This window comes from Thalia democratica, chromosome 2, assembly GCF_965202585.1.
Source record: "Thalia democratica chromosome 2, ktThaDemo2.hap1.1, whole genome shotgun sequence".
Classification (NCBI taxonomy): domain Eukaryota; kingdom Metazoa; phylum Chordata; class Thaliacea; order Salpida; family Salpidae; genus Thalia; species Thalia democratica.
Genome location: NC_139166.1, coordinates 84,440,420 through 84,459,145, shown reverse-complemented (window position 1 = coordinate 84,459,145; position 18,726 = coordinate 84,440,420).

Here is an 18,726-nt window from a genome sequence, read left to right as displayed (position 1 = left end):
ATTAATGCATTTTTACTCTAAAATGATATTAAAGACACTTATAAGCTTATTATTTTATAAGCTTGTTTAAAGATATTTACTTAAGCTTATTAGTTACAGCTAGGTTGTTGAAACTAAGTAAGGAAATTACTAGATTTCTGTTTTGTATTTAAGCTTTCAACATTTCTTTTTTAATAACTTCAATAAGAAAAAGTTATGTTTCAGAATACTTTAGTTAGTTTGTAAAACTAAGTTGAGTTTATGTAAACTTATAGTTCTACTATTTTCTATGCTGTATTTGAATTACATTTAAAATATCCAGTTTGATTCAGTTAAGGTATTAGCAGTGTTTTAATATCAAATAATTACCGTTTATGAATGAATTCATACTGTAGTCAGCCGGTTTAGGCTGTTTAAAATAAAAAAGTGGTTGAATTACTGATTAATTAACTAAATTGAAGTTTTAAATAAAAAATATACTAGAAATCTTTTACGGGAAAACTCAAATTACGTCATTTTAGCCACAAAATTTTTTTTTTGCTTTATTTACTTTTTACTATCACTTTTACCCCTAACTCTTACCCTTTGTGGGTAAAAAGTTCTTGTATTTGAACAGATGGAATTTGGTTAGGTGGGAAATGATTACAGGTTGGAAATGAGCGGTTTCCTAAATATGTAAAAATCGACAATTATATTTTCTTAAACATTCTTTTTTTTTCTAAAATATATGTCATTCATTTAAAATGTAAATTAAAAAAATATTAAATATTGAACCATGTTGTGTCGTAAATCCAAAATGTTTCATATGAATTACTTTTATGCTAACAAATATAAGTATCTTGGACATAAATAGTACTTAATAATTTTATATGAATAAATTGTTATAAATATTTATATTGTAAAAGTAAAACAACAATTGTAGGATTTTTGATAGTTTACTATAATTTACAATAACTACGTGTATCTTAGTTTATGTTTATTTTTCTACTTCTTAAAGTTTAAATTCGAAATAAATTCCAGATTTTAAACGAATGTTAAAATGAGCTTATTTTAGCTATATTTGAAAAAGACCTTTAAGGCAAGGTACTTACACAGATAATGCAAACTTAAAAATTTTAAGTTTAAGAAAACTTAAAGAAATATATATAAAACAACTGTAATATTTTTAAGAAAAACAATACACAATTTTTTATCAAATCCTTACAATTGTTAACCTGTATGCAAGTACCAACAAATGATTTTTTTTAAATAATATATACATCAAAATAAATTTCGAAATAAATACGAATAATAAAATATGCGTAAGCTTATGCTTTTAACATTTGTTTTACTGCTATATAAAGTTATATATAACGTGCAACAAATCTTAAGCTGCGAAATATCAATAATTTAAAAAAAAATCATTTTTATAACAACATGCTTTCGTGTCGAACTATTTTGATAGCCTAAACCGGCTAAATGTTTGTTATATAATAAATTCTTAATTTTGTACGCTGGGTACTTACGCATTGTAAAAAGAACTAAGTGTTTAAGAAAAAGTTAATTTTATATTGATATATTCTTTTAAGTAAGAAAGTTAAAAAAAGTTTGATAATATAGACGTTAATCAATAAATTTACTACAGATTTCCTATATTTTTTTGTACTTACTTAAAATACCTCTTTTTTTTTGTTGTTGCAAAATATTTACAATCAAATTTATTAAAATATTTTTTTTGCCAGTAATCTTAACGGCTTTAACCAGCTTATATTATATAATAAACCTAAAATAAAATAAAAAAACATATGTAGCTATATTAATCAAAAAAATAAATTTCAATCGCCTACGTTACTAATATTATTTAGTAAAAAAGTATACAACAAAAAAAATTAAAATAATTAAAAATAAACGTTAAGTGGTTAACTACAAGTAAAATGAATAAAAAAAAACTTTGAAAAAATACAGTTATAATCGAACAATCTGTAAATTTTTTTAATTTTGTAGAATAAACTTATTTTAATATACTTTTTTACTCAAAACTTGAGATCATTTTAGATTCATGTTAATCTTAATAAATAATTCTAGTTTTTCACAACTTGATACTTTTTTCATTTAAATTTTCTTTGACAATTTCAAATGGTATGATTATGAATTATATAAGGTTCTGCATGATGTAACAAAGGTTGTCAAAATTTAATTTCTCTACTGATTACCTTATGCATATACTTTTACCATGTTTCAATACTAAGAATAATCATGACAAATAAACAGTAGTCTTTCTTTATTGTACTAACACATGTTTCTGTGTGTTAACGGGTTAACATATTGAATACATTACAAATATTTGTTTAAAGAGTATTTTAGCATAAGTTAGAGTTTAAAGTTTTGTCTTTGTTAAATAAATACTTTAAACTAAACTAGTTTTACCAAAAAATAAAATAACTGATAGTATAAAATTAAAAAAATTAAACTGTAGTTTAAAAGAAGAATTTAAATTTATTACTAAAACAAACTACAATAAACGTGGTAACACTTACTAAATTAGTAAGCCCTAAAACTTAAATTTAGATTTTTTTTAAAGAAACAAAATATACGATTGTTTGAAACGGTAGAATTCAAATAGTACTCTAAATTTATTCATCATAAAATCTTAATAGACATTCTTTATTTTATTTACTTTAAAAGAACGAATCCTTGAAATAATCAAAACATAAATCAAAGCATAAGCTTATAAACTAAAAACTAAAATTAAAATATGAACTATGTAAAACTGTCAAAAAATAGTAAATAAAATAATTCATAATAAAAATAACGTAACAATTTTATTTATTAGTTTTACAATAAATTGGTTATAAATGTAATACATTTAAATATTTCTCAATTCAAAATTTTAAACTATAAAACAATAATATAATTTACTATTCTTTAGCAACCTTCAACTAAACTAAGTTTATTATAACTTTTTATTTCCAAGATTCTAAACAGACTACTCGATAATATATGTTATCAAATAATTTAATTTTTACCTAAACTAATCCTACTTTGTAAAAAAAACAGTATTTATCTACAATTATAGCATACTCAATTATCTAATCATGGTTTTTATCTTCAAATTTTTGTGGCTTTTATCTATACTTTAAGCTAATTAAATTACTAAAAACTACTAGCAAGTTTAAATCAACTAAACTTTATAGAAAGCTTATTAATAAAAATAAAAAAGTTTGTAATAACAACTATCTGTCTCTTAAGTATCAGTAATCTTTGAGCTAATAATTTTTTGTTGAAGCCTCTGCTACTCTAAAACAATACTAATAAAAGATTAACATAAACTTCACTGATACATAAGATGAAGAAAAAAAATGTTTTATATTAAAAGAATGCACATAATATAACATGAATTAAAATGTTAAAATATGGAAAACACATAAATACTAGTAACTATTTCGATTTAGAAAAACCTTATGTGAAATAATGCGAGCAAAACCTTTATTGTATCTGATAAACTAAAGTATTTTTTGCAACAATTATCATAGTGACGTTATGAGCAAAGAAAATGCAAACAGTCGCATTGCGTTTAGCTATAAATCTAAAAGTAATTTCATACAAACACATCTACTTCTTTATTGTTGTTCATTAACACTTTGAAAGCCTATCTCAACAAGGCTGAAAAAATATATTAACGCTTTCTATAAGTTGCAAAGAATCTATTGCACCTTAATATTGCAAAAAAACAAAAAACTGACTAAAAAAAAGTTTTAGGTTTATATTAAAATATTTTAGCTATAGTTTTAATAAAGATCGTTTGTAATGTTATTTTTACATAATGTTTAATGATTTTTTAAGAATTTTCATATAATGCTTTGTAAGTGATTTTTGTGCCGTATACAAAATATCGAAAGTTAGTTTTTTAACTAAGTAGGTGTAAAGTATTATAATAGGTAAATCATAAATTTAAATTACTTGGTAGTAAACTAATTTACATAAAAATTGATATTTATCGAATGTTGGCAAACTAAAAATGAATAAATACTCTAAAACATAACAAATAAAAGATAAACACGAACTTTCTTTTACAACAGATGTAAAGTTTGATTATTATATATAAAAAGAATGCAAATCAATACCACATGACTTAAACTTTTGCGAATATGAAAAAGTTAAGAGAAAAAGTTTTAAATTTATAACGAATACAATAAGAAAATACTTGTGCGAGTAAACTTGATACTATGATTTTCTTGCTAAATAAAATTTCGCAACAAGTTTTATAGTGGCGTAGTGAGATAATAAAAAACAAACAGACGCATTTACTTTTGAATGAGAAACTAATACAATTTGATGTAACAAACATGTTGCTTATTAGCTTAAATTTTTTTATAAACTTTGAAACCTGATAAAGCTCGGGTAATTAAAATATAATCTATAATAGACAATTATAAATTGAGAATAAACATAAAACGTCAAAGTAGTATTTTATTGAAATTTGCGTTGAAAATAAAGTATTTTTATTGTCGATGACAGCATTTCATCTAAACTAAGCTCTTTTTAAATTGGTAAAACATGTTTTCATAATAGATTTATATGAATGAACAAAGGGCTTAATAGTTTTTTTCTATTCAAGCACTGGTACTGTATATTTTATTTAAAAACTATTAGTACGAAAGCAGATAAGTAATCAAAAACAAAAGTAAAATGCAAAGTCAACTAGATTTAGATAGTTGTTTTGCATATTTATATACAAATATAAGTAACTTTGTTTAACATACAATGTATGGTTGGTACATATTTGATTTTTAAAGTGTATTTTTAATGCTGAAAATGACATCGTGTGAACAACTGTATGCACATTGCAAATTTTTTTTATTCTTAATTATCAAGTAACAGATAGAGGTAAACCGCTTAATTGCAGTCAAAATGTTCATTACCGAAACCAAAAGTTATTCGATGTTTATTGTGTTTATTTTATAATTATTATGAAAGCAACAACTTGTTTGGGTCGATAATGACGTCACTACGGCTTCTGTTAAAAATTTGATTAAAATTTTGATAATTCTGTTTCCAAAAAACTAAAAAAAAAATTAAGACTTGAATAACTTACACAACAAACTTCAAACAAACACAAAGCTTTTTTATTAATTTTACATATTAGTAAATATTATCCTTATACCCTTATGTATTTTGAAAAGTTTATGAACTTAATTTTAACTAAGGATTTTACCATAGATTAAAGCAATATTAATAAAAAAAGTAAGTGTTGTAAACTTTTTCAACAAACAAAACAATACTAAATTAAAAAAAAATTATATTATTAACCGCATAAACCGTAAATAAACTTTAGAAAATCAAACACCCGTATAATGTGTAATATAAGAATCTATATATTTTTTACTCTGAACTGTTTATAAATACAACATTTTGACAAAATTGAAAGCTAATAAATTGTTTCTAATCTACAATAGACAAAAAAATCAAATTAAATATAAATTATTAAAGTTAAAAAATACCTTAATGCTTATACTTAAAAGTCTCTAAATTATGTGCAATTTATAGAAGTTTCTTTTTTAGATCGCATTATTATTTGTATATTAGTCTGTTTTAATTTTTTGGTTCATTGAAGAAAGTTAAAGTTAATTGTATTAACAGACTATTAAGTGTATTTTTAATATTATGTATTGCATAATTTTTATATTGTAGACTATAAAATGAGGAAAATTTTGTTTTTTTCCGGTAAATAGCAAAACAAGGTACTAAGGTAAACTTTTGACAAACTATTAAAAAGTTTAAATTATTTTTTTTAAATTACTAGTTAGTGCTTACGTTTTAACAGAAACCATTTATAAACACTTGCTAGGTAGTTTATAAAAAATACAGTTGATTCTTACAACACCATTGTTTTTGAAGTTTTGATGGACAAGTATAAAACAGACCGCAATCAAATATACTGTTTTTAACAAGTATGATAACGATTTTTATTAACTGAGCAAGTTTAAAAACAAAAAATTGTAAAAATATTTATTTATCTATTAATTTGTTTTGTTTTTGAGTTTTTTTTTAATCTAATTTAAGTTTTTTGAGTTTGTATAATATTTATAAAGTGGCACAAACAAATATAGCTAAAAAATATTCTATTTTATCCTTGCTTGCTTTATTTAGTTTTCTGTGATTTTTTTTCAATATATCAAGTGTCTTGAAGGCAAATGTGTCAATTTCTAAAAATCCATTCAATTATAACTTGATTATGCTGCGATATTCAGTTTAAAATCAGGTTTAAACATTTATTGAGTCCAAGGTATTGTTCATAAATTTTATTTAGAAAAGTTTTTTGAAATTACCACAAACATTTAGTTACAAAATACGAATAAATATTATATTCAACTGTAAAGTTTACTCTTTCTATGTTTACATTATTTCAATGGCCTAAACCGGCTAAAAACAGGTAAAAAATAATGTTTAGAATTTAGATTATATGTAATTAAAGATTCAAACAACTAAAAGACACTTTTTTAAGAAAATAGTTAATATTTGACATATATACAGATCATGTAATAAAAAAACTCATTAGTTTTCTTAATATAAATTAAAAACGCTGTAATGATATAAAAAGTTATTTCTACTTTTAACATAGGTTATTTCGGAAGTTCTTAATAACTTTTATATTTTATAACAATACAATTAGTGTTGATAAGAACTAAAAAAATTTAAGTTAAATGAATCAAACAACTTATACAAATTTTAACAATAAAAATGCACTAATGTCGTCATAAAAAACCCATAAACACTTAAACTTATACGAATTTCTACAAGAAAAGTTAATGTTAAATTATTCTTATTACAATTATACCTTTACAAAAGATTATATAATGTATGGAAGTTTGTTAACTGAATCATTATAATTAGTTCTTACAAAACATCAAATAGTAGTCTTGAGATTTAACAAAATATAAAATAAAAATTTATCTTTTATACTAATTTTTTCATAAAATTAGAAAACGCTTTAATATGTTGAACTATCGTTGATAAAATCATTTTATAAATTAAGCTGTTACTAAAAAGCTTAAGTTTGATAAAACTTTAAGACTACTAACAAAGTTTTTTATAGTTTTAATTTATATATCTAGCATCTTAGATGTTCAATACCATACTTAAAGTTAGACTAAAAATAATTTAAGGTAAAATATTTTTCTGTTAGCTGCTCAGTGCAGTTCAAATTTCTGATACGGAAATAGAGTAAACTATTAAAAAATGATTTATTAATGTTTTAATACTAAAAATAAACGATTGTGAGAACTAAAAAAGTACTGAGTATATTCAGAGAATTAATACCAAATATAAGTTTAAAAAAAGTAAAAAATTGTTAAAAACGATAACTTTCTGATAAACATATCTATTTTTTTTTAGTTGTTCATTTTATTTTTTGCCTGTTGTTATATTAAAAAGAAGTATTGTTACAATACTCAGTAGTTTACTAATAGTATAAGTAAAGTTGTACGTAGTTTTTAACTAAAGGTTTTAATGCAAGAGAACTAAAAAAAAATATACAAAATATTTCATACTTCAAACCTTTAAATAAAATTACGCAAAATAAATATTTACTTATACAGTCACAGAAAAAAACGACCTTTTGTTAATTTTTTTAAATTGTAAATATAAGTGAAGATACGTTGTTAACTACTGCTTATCATTTTAAAATTGTACTTACAGTGCTAAAGCGGTATAATTAAACTATTATTTCATTTTTGATTTGAATTACACTTAAAATTTGTAATTCTTCATAAGAAAACTACCATATTTTGTTCTACTAAAACACATAATAAAAAATGTTTTTAAAAGTTATTGTAATGTTTTTTTAGAAAAATGATGCTTTCATTATTGGACAGGATGCCCTGGACGTAAAAATTGTTTAAAGAATCCAATTTGACATACGAAACGTTTTTTTTAGGTCTTATGACTAAATATTTTGAGCAGTTTTTTTAGTCAGTGTATAAATAAATTACAGTAACCTCTCGCATCTTTACGCACTCGTGACGTTACGCACTCTCGTTTAGTTACGCATTTTAGAATTCTTAAAAATTCAAATTATCAAAACTTTAGTTTTTTCAATATTGCACAAATTATGTTTATTGTATGTTTTTTATTTAAAATATATTTAAAATACCAACTCATTCTCTATATCTTAAGACTTTTTAAGCTTATGTTCCTTGAATAATTGATAAACATTTAGTTATACCTCAGTATATCAGAAATTTAGTTAACAATAAAAGAATGAGCTTAAAAATTTACAATTTGATAGATATACTAAAATTTCAAAAAATTGTTTTTAGAAAAAATAAAAAAATATTCAACTTTAACAGTTTCAGTATAAAAGTTTCTACTCGTAAATCGACGCCCAGTACTCTTTGTAGCATCCTCATAAACACTCATAATAGAAAATTATTTTTGTATTTATTATAGCTATTTAAGTTAAATATTTAAAAAAAATTTCACTTACCGGGAAGTCGATGAAGTTTGAGGCTGTTAATGTTTAAAAGAACACTTTGCTAACAGATATAAAATTTTTATACAAGAGAATAGACTGAGGTCATATGCACAATCGAACAACAATTAACTTACAGTTTGTGTTCATTTTTAAGCTCAACATGTTACGATTAGTAACAAGTGGTTCCAAATTTTTTTAACCGTACAATACGGTCTATCAACTTTAATTAGTTTATGTGATTTGTATAAATTGTTTGATTTATCAAAGTAAGTTCAGCATCATATTTTTGTCCAACAAAATTTATCTGAATCGTTTATCGCTATCCATAATCAATTTTATATGTAGCTAAGCTTCAAACTTTAAGAGAATATTTATGATTTGTTGTTGCTTTTTTTAATTTTAATTAAATTTTTTTTGTGAATATTATGAATATTTAATGAAACTTTGACTTTACTAAATTACAACATTTTGTTAATAACAAATGAAAACCTGTATTTTAACCACTTTAGATATTGATAGTGACCTGTGCTAAACTTTTAGAATCTTCTTAATAAGAACTTCGTTTTTTTATTACATATAAATTTTTTATTAAAAAAAAATAAAAAAAAATTTAACAACAGAACAAAAAAAGAGGTAAAATTTAAAGTTGTTAAGTCAAAACAAAAAGTATTTAGATAAAAAACTATTTATTTATTTAAACAGTCGTCAATATTTTATATTTACATTAAAGAGAGATAAATACTCTTGTTTTGAATATGTTTACTTAAATTTTAATCTTGGTCATTTATGCCACTATAACATAAATAAAACAAATGATGCATTGTGAATACACACAATGCATCATTTGTTGCATATTTTTTAAATTGTTACATATTGCTGCATATTTTTAAAACGTTTATTTAAGTAAATGTTGTTAGTAAAAAAAAAAGTATTTTCAGTAAAATTAGACTTTTACTTTTCAAACGTAAAAAAATAAACTTACCAGTACAGTTGTGATTAAACTATTAACAACATTTACAATAATAGAAAATCAACATTTATATGTTAAATGATTTGAAACTTGCCTCATAAGTTCTTAAATATTTAGTTAAATAAAAATAGTTAAAGATAATGACAAAGTTTGTAATTTATATATATATAGGTCATTTTCGTAAATCAGTACAATTTTGGCCGTTATGTAATTTAATCAAAAAAACTAAGCCACTACTTGAACAAAAAAAGTTTAATTACAGCTAATCGTATATTTAATATGCGCGCAAAACTGATTTCATAAAATCTCTCAACTACGTTATTTAAAATCATACAAATACTTGCATTAAGGTTCGCTTTTTAAATTTGAACAAATTATTTTAAACTACCATCTCAACTTGAATTTTAAACCTGAAATTTCAGGAAACATAAACTAAATTTAGTACTTTAAGATTAATATGAAAAAAAATTCTCGATGAATAAGTTGAGTATGTGCGTTTGTTACTTTTAATAAGCATTAATTTAGAAATAAAAGAAAAAAAATATTAGTATAAAAAAATAGAAAATATTACACTAGAAATCCCTATGATAAAAAATACTAATAACAAACAATAAATATTAATTATACTTGTTTCAGAATTCTTTTTCCAAAAACTATTAAAACTAAAACTATACGTTTTATTCATTAACTTTATATAAACACACTACGACTCGCAACAATCGTTTTTAAAATTAGCAATAAGTTTCAATATATTACAACTTGCATCAAATTAAACAGTTGTAGTTGTATCCTTGACAAGAACAATTTTTTGGACAACAAACCTTTATTTATTTGAAGTAATATTTCTCTTGAGTACGCACTAGCATTCATAAAATGCATGTCTTAAAAATAATACTCAATACAGAAAATTTAATTTTCAGTACAAAGACTTAGGCTTAGTATTTTGTAATTAACAATGTAAAATTGCAAAATGTTATTGTGTTTTTTTTATTATTCAAGTAAACCGAATATAATAAAAAACTGTTGAATGGTTCTAATCAAAAATTAAAGTGAAGTGGTGTTTCTAAGTAATTAATTTAGCTGAAAGTTTAAGTTTAAATTCACAAAAACAATTAAAATACATCTGAGCAGAATATAATTTTAATAATTTATAGCCTCCAAGAAAAATAATCTAGAATAAAAATGTTTTACTTTATACAGATTTATTCAGTTGTTTCATTAAAACTTATTAAGTAAGTTTATAACTAATTAGAAACAATTTTTAAGGTTTTACTTTTTCAAATTTTGCAACAATTTTGTTTAATAAAGTGTTTTTAAATTAAAAATTTTTGTTTATATGATGTGATCTGTAAAATTTATATCAGTAAAATTTTAATACTTTTATTGCTTATGACATATGTAATTAATAAGTGCAAAGTTGTAAGTTACAAAACATTTAAAGTGCTTTTACCTAAACAACTATAAAACTAAACAAAAGTTTTTAAAAAGTAAGCCATCGCTAATGACGATACGTCGCAAACAAAATTTCTATAAATTAATTTCAGAGTTAGGATACTTTTAATACTAAAACGTTCTAGCACTATCAAAAAGTTGTTATTTTAGAGAAAATCATTATAAACTATTAATTTATAAATGAAGTTTATGTAATCGTAATCAAAAAAAACAATTTTACATCTTATATAAATTATAACATATTGAAAGACTATTTATGCCTTTACAATTATCGTTAGTTAATGTGTGCAGTTTGTACTTTATTTGACCATACAATTATATATTCTGCAGGACGTAATACCTAGAATGATTATTGCTATAAATTTGTTTTTTTTTGTAATTAGTACATAAAAAGTCAAATAAGTTAAATAAATTTGTTTTCAAATTTTTTAGTTTTTAGTTTCATAAGCTAGTTAAGTAGACACCATTAAAGTTTGAAGAAGTTAATACGGTCTAAATACTCTTTCTCGTTCAAAAGTATTAAGTTTAAAAAGTTTAGATTCTTTATAAAATTCTTGATATACTGAGTAAAGGAACTAATTTAAAAATTTTCTAAGTTTGTTCAAAATTTGTAAAACAGCCAAAACAGTTAAAGTACCAATTTATAAAACTTTTAAGTTAAAAATTAGATATTAAATGTTTCAACAACATTATAGCTATATATTTTGATTAATCTGAAGTATTTTATGGTATTTAAGATAGCTAGTTATGTTTGAAATTCTAATTAATTCTAATACAAAATCTAATAACAATTGCCTTAGAAATATATATTTTTGTTTCCAATAAATCTATTACTAATAATGTCACAACTATTCGTTTATTACACTTGTCGTGACTTTAAATAAAAGTTTGACAAACATTACTTGAAATATTAATTGTTATTAATAATAGACTTTTAATTTCAATAATTCAATTCTAGTGAGATATATTTTCACCGAAAACGAAAAGCGGTTAAAATAAAATAACTTTAATGAAAAAGCGCAACTTAATACGACTTACATCTAAATCTAGTGAAAATTGCCGCGATTTGTTGCTGCTACACAAACTAAAGTAAAAAATCTTACAATCATTACTGTCATAAAACGAGATTTTTTTATAATTATATGTTATTATAACTAAATAAAATCTTAAATTAAAATTAAAATTTAAAACAAGAAAACATTTTTATAAAAGTAAAAAACTAACACCTTTTTTTTATATTTAGGCTCAAGTTATATTGTTTATTACTCGGAATATTTAAGTACTTTTAAACTGTACGATATGGTCTTAAATAGTAAGAAAGTTATGTGTGTTTGAAACAGTAAAATAAATTAAAAATTTAAAATGTTTGTTTTTTATATTTATAAGCTTGTTATATTCTTACTTTAATAATAAAGTGTTTTGTATTATAATTGGATTAAGCTCTAATCTTTAGATTCTTAACTATCAAGAATACTAATTAAAAATTTCCATTGAACTGATAACTTTTATTAAAAAAATATTTTGCTGTTTAAAGTTTAGTAGGATAAGCAATATTTTAATTAGTCAACAAACTTTAAGTTAACGAAATATGATTGTAAAATAGTTTTAATAAACTAAACGCTAAGTAAAAAGTACACTTGGTAAAATTAACTGAAAAGGTATAAACTATGACGGAATTTTATGTTGATAACTCAGTTATCTTACTGTTAGCCAAAATTTTAAAGTAAAATCGATTAAAAAATGTTATAATAGTTACAACACCTAATTAAAAACGCACTAATTTATAGTCAAGTGTTCAATACATAGTTTTTGAACGTTTATAGTTATATTTCATAATACTATTTGTTCTATATAACTTCATTACATTATAAAATTAAAAAAATTTTTTTTTATGTAGCTAAATAAAAAATTAACACTATAAAAACACACAATCAGTGAATAATAAAATAATATCTCGTTTTGTTTATTAATTATTTTAAAATTGAGATTTTCTTAACTTAAATGTAAAGCATTGTTTTTGCAAAAAAAAACGATTTTAAATAAAATTTAACATAAATTTAAAAGTTTAATTAAAATTTATAGTGACATAAGAAATTAAAAATATAGTCTTTTAGTCATTTCTTTGAAAATTTAAACAACTTTGCAGGGCTAATGACAAATATTCTAAACGACCTATATCGGCTGACAACAGATGCTAAATTTAAATTGAAAACATTAAGTGTAGATTATTTACAAATATGGAGCTAAATTTAGACAACTATAGTAATTGAAATGCTGAGCAAAAAAGATCAATTTCAATATACTGTAATAAGCTAAATAAATGCTAATAATAACTTTTTATTAGTAATAATACTTTTGTAAAGAGTTATGAAATAATAAAAATTTTTAAAATCTTGAAATTAAATCAGTTTTAAAAACAATTACAAACAAGTGTAGTTTACTCAACAAGTTGTAGAAAAATTATTTTATTGAAGTGTACAAAGTTTTATAAGCTATTAAAGGGTTTTATTATTTAAAGTAGTACATACATATTACATACATGTCTAATTATTCTAACTGTAAAAACTAAGAGAAAACTTAGTAAAGTTGCTTCGTTTTACTACATTAATCCAAAACAAATCATATGTTTTAAATAATAATACTTGTTTTAATCACGTGAACAGGATTTATATTAGTTTTAGAAACTTGTATAGTTTATTAAACTCCTATCAACTTTAATTTAAAAGTGCTAGGAACTTTAAAAACAGCCTTCTCATGCTATTAAATCTAGTTATTTTGCATTTTTTATTTTTTTGTTAAGGTTATTAGAACGATTAAACTACAGAGTATACTAAACGAAGAAAGAAGAATAAAAAAAATGTTTTTAAATTTATAGTGTAGTAGATGAGTCGACTCATTTATAGTCAAACTTGTTTATAGTTTAGTATGTTTAAATTAAAAAGATATGTAAGTTTTACAAATGTTTACTATCGAAATACGGGTAATAACCTAAAAGTCTATTTTAAATTAAAAACTAAACATTTTCAGTTAATAACTTAAAAATTAAAGCATGCACTATTTTCTTTACACTAGTAATTTAGTAAAACAACAAAGTTAAAATTCCAGTATGTATTGACATTACTTGTAAAAACGAATATGTTTTATTGTTTGATTAAAGATGTATTATAAGTTGTAAAAAACATGATATACTTTAGTTGTTTAGTAAGATACATTTACTAAAAATAGCTTTAATTTATTGTAAAAGGCCACAATAATGTAATTAATTGGTATTTTACACTTTACTGTTCAAATATACAAACTCTTGTTTAAAACAGTTAACCTAAAAAGTTAGTTTTGTTATTACAAACTTTTTAAGTTAGTAATTATCGTGTTATATAAATAAGTAGTCTGTTTTCTTTTATTAGTGGCAAATTTTCTTAGAAATAGCTGCTCGCAGGCTGCACTTAAAATGATTTTAGTAGCAGTATAAAATTGCAGCTTTAAACTAAAAATGCGTTAAATAAACACTAATAAACACGAGTGAACAGATAATTTTTCAAGAATTTAATTTTTTACTACAAAAACGTTGTTTTCATGTATCGAATAAACTAATGTTTTTAGAAAAAAAAATGATTTCGGGCACTATGTTTTTTTTTCGTTTGCACCTGATAAGCAGTTATAAAGTTTGTACCAACCACATTTAATACAAACATTTTATTAATGATTATAAAATCAGATTTAAAACATAGATGTCAACTGGTATTTTTTTTAATACTTCTAGTTGATTGAATTGTTAGTTTTTTTTTTCTGTACTTAAAAGAGACTAAAAACTGTTTCAAAGTTTCTTTTGTTATGTGTAAAACTTTAAATTATTATATATTTTCAAAACATAAGTTTGCTGATTCTATATGGTTAATTAATGTACATCAGTTTAGCAAAAATATGTCTAAAACTATTACTGTTGATCACAATCTACAGTTTAAAATTAACATTAATTACGCTTACATACTTTTTCACTTTAAGCAACAGAAAGCAGTTTTCAAATCATGCAAAATATACGTTTAAACTATCTCCGGTTAGAAATTTTTTCATTCTGAGTCTAATTAAAATTGCGTTTTATCACATAAAGGCATTTGAATAATTGCCTCTTAATCAAATTATGTTAATTTATATGAAGATAGTTAATAATTGTTGTATTTAATTAAACTTATTTGCTATGATTAAAAACATAAACAGTGTTAAGCTTATAAATAACAAATAAAATCAATTTAGTGCAAAAAATAATCTTTTTTTTTGTTTATTTAAATAATCTTTTAGGAATTTTTAATCCTAATGATTAATCTTTATTTATTATAAATATTTATTTGAAATAAGTTAAATATAGGTTTTTTTGTTTTTTTATTCTTTTTCTATTGTAGACAGAACATTATTTTAGGAAAACTGTAATTTAATTTTTTAATCATAAACTAATTAAATCTAAAAAAAAAATAATTTGCATTTCCAAAATCGAACTTATGTTTTCCATTAAATAAGTTTTTTTTTTAATGAAATGTTTTCAATTTCTTTATTATTTAAATATAAGGCTTCCTGTTTGAGCTATTTTACATATTTTTTAATTTTTTAAAGCACTCAGAGTTGAGTTGAAATAAGTATTTTGATTAATTTGATAACTATTAATTTTTTGTTACATAAAGTAATTAGATATAATGAATAAAAATAACAATATAGCTTAAATAAACTAAAAAGCTTTTGCTTTATTACGTGAAATAATAAACAATAAAATTTAAAAAAAAATCGTTTTAATAAAAAAAGTATCTTTTAGTTTTTTTTTATTAGTTCATAAATAATATGTAATTGTTTGTTTAGTTTCCATTCACTAATTTAACTAACATTAATTTTTTACAATTAAACTTTTCTAACTCGTAAAATGTCGCTAATACTTTTGCATCATTATACTTTGTAAATATTTTCAAACAGATATTCTAGTGACGTATTAAAATGAACTACAAACTGTCGCATCCCAATTTAATATATAAAAAAAAAGTTCTCTTTAACCATTATTTTTAACTCTTTTTTTTAATTTGTTTGACCTTATCTATATGGCTAATAAATTTTTCCCACAGGTCTTAATGATTTAAAAAAAAACTTGTAATTTCAAAAAAACTAAAATGGTGATATATTAATACATTTATATACTTAAGAAGGTTAACGACTTCTTTTTTCTTAACAAAATTTTTCTGATTTATAGTTTTTGGATAAACTAAAGTAAAAGTATATGGTTTTAACTATAGAGGTTTAAAGCATTAAAAACAAATAAATCTAAAGTATTAATTTAATAATTAATAAGTTAATTTATATAAATACTGATATTAACCGAATGCAATCAAACTAAAAAAGACTCTTAACCACAACAAATAAAAGATATGCGGAAGAATTACTAATAAAATACTTATAAAATTAAATTTAGTCAACCAAAATAAACGTAGAACAATATTACAACTGAAAACATTTGACAATAAAAAACATTACGATTTAACAAATAAAAAAGTCCTATGTAAAGTTATGAGAGTAAAGCTGTTTCTGTTAATTCTTTCTTAAATTTGCAATACATTTTATAATAAAATAGTGAGCCAAAATGACACAAACATTTGCAATACTCTTTGCTTTATAAAATAAAGAAATCAAACATAAATTCACTTAAGCTGCATTATAAATTTTAAAACCAGAATGATTTCGGATAATTTAACCAAACCTATAATTTACTACCATCGGACTATCATTAATTGAATAAGTATGCTTAATGTTTACATACAGCAAAGAAAAATTGATAGCTGCGAATAAACCTTTGTTTTAAACAATAAATGTATATTACATTAATTTTAACAAATTAAACTGTTAGTTTTACTGTATGTTGATAATTTTTTTATCTTTCGTAACGACATTGAGCAATTAAAAAAAACATAAAACTCTTACAGTTTAAACAAGTTAAAAAGTGTTTCCTAATTTAAGTTATGCGTGTAAAAATGTTATTATCAATAATTTGTTTAACTAAAAAAGTTTTGCAACAAGTTTTATTTGACAATGGGTGCAAAAAAGTCAAAAACACTTGCATTAATTTTGTCATACAAACAAAAGCAACTTGATGTGGATAACTTTAAATATTTAGTTTTAATTAGAATATTTTAAATTCATAACCCAATTAAATTTAGGCATTTACTAAACCTTATGGATACTAAAGGTATCATTTACTAAAAAAGGTCAATGATTTAGAAAATCATTGCAAAACTGATTCTTGTTAGCTGCTACTAAACAATTTTATAACTTATCATAAAATACATGTATAGTTCTACTAAAAATAATAAGCTGTTTAAACTTTAAGGTTTTTTGTAAGTTTTATCAATAAGCATGCTAAACTTAGGTTTTAATTAGAATTTCAGTAATTTTTGTTTTAAATCTAGCTATTAACTTTACAGATGAAGCTTCAAAATTTATGCTCATATCAGCTACTTTTCGCCGCGTAGAAAAAAATAAGGAAAATAACTCAGTTCAAAAATGTTGTAAAAAACTATAAACTGTAAGTCAACTTTAATTTAATTATTAGTTATTTTATTTTTTTATATTAACTCGTTTATTAGAAAATATTTTATAAGCGTAAAAAAAAACAAAATAATAAGTTTACACGTTTGATACACTTTTTTATTAGTTGTTTGAAACTAAAACACAAATTTTCTAATTTTAATTAAAAGTTTGAACAAATAATTGCATTCTTTTACAAAACAAATTAAAAAAGATAACATCTAAAATAAGATTTCTATAAATTTCTTCGAAACTACACTGTAGATGAAGAAATTGATTCATTTAACGTTCATTTTAATATAAGAATAATTTATATTAAAGTACAGCTGTAGTGGTAGTTGTACATTTGTTTTTTACGTAACTCCAATTTTTTAAATATATAAAGTTTATTAATGCATTTTTACTCTAAAATGATATTTAAGACACTTATAAGCTTATTATTTTATAAGCTTGTTTAAAGATATTTACTTAAGCTTATTAGTTACAGCTAGATTGTTGAAACTAAGTAAGGAAATTACTTGATTTCTGTTTAGTATTTAAGCTTTCAACATTTCTTTTTTAATAACCTCAATAAGAAAAAGTTATGTTTTAGAATACTTTAGTTAGTTTGTAAAACTAAGTTGAGTTTATATAAACTTATAGTTCTACTATTTTCTATGCTGTATTTGAATTACATTTAAAATATCCAGTTTGATTCAGTTAAGGTATTAGCAGTGTTTTAATATCAAATAATTACCGTTTATGAATGAATTCATACTGTAGTCAGCCGGTTTAGGCTGTTTAAAATAAAAAAGTGGTTGAATTACTGATTAATTAACTAAATTGAAGTTTTATGTAAAAAATATACTAGAAATCTTTTACGGGAAAACTCAAATTACGTCATTTTAGCCACAAAAATTTTTTTTTTGCTTTCGTTACTTTTTACTATCACTTTTACCCCTAACTCTTACCCTTTGTGGGTAAAAAGTTCTTGTGTTTGAACAGATTGAATTCGGTTAGGTGGGAAATGATCACAGGTTGGAAATGAGCGGTTTCCTAATTATATATAAACCGACAATTATATTTTCTTAAACATTCTTTTTTTTCCTAAATTATATGTCATTCATTTAAAATATAAATTAAAAAATTATTAAATATTAAACCATGTTGTGTCGTAAATCCAAAATGTTTCATATGAATTACTTTTATTCTAACAAATATAAGTATCTTTGACATAAATAGTACTTAATAATTTTATATGAATAAATTGTTATAAATATTTATATTGTAAAAGTAAAACAACAATTGTAGGATTCTTGATAGTTTACTATAATTTACA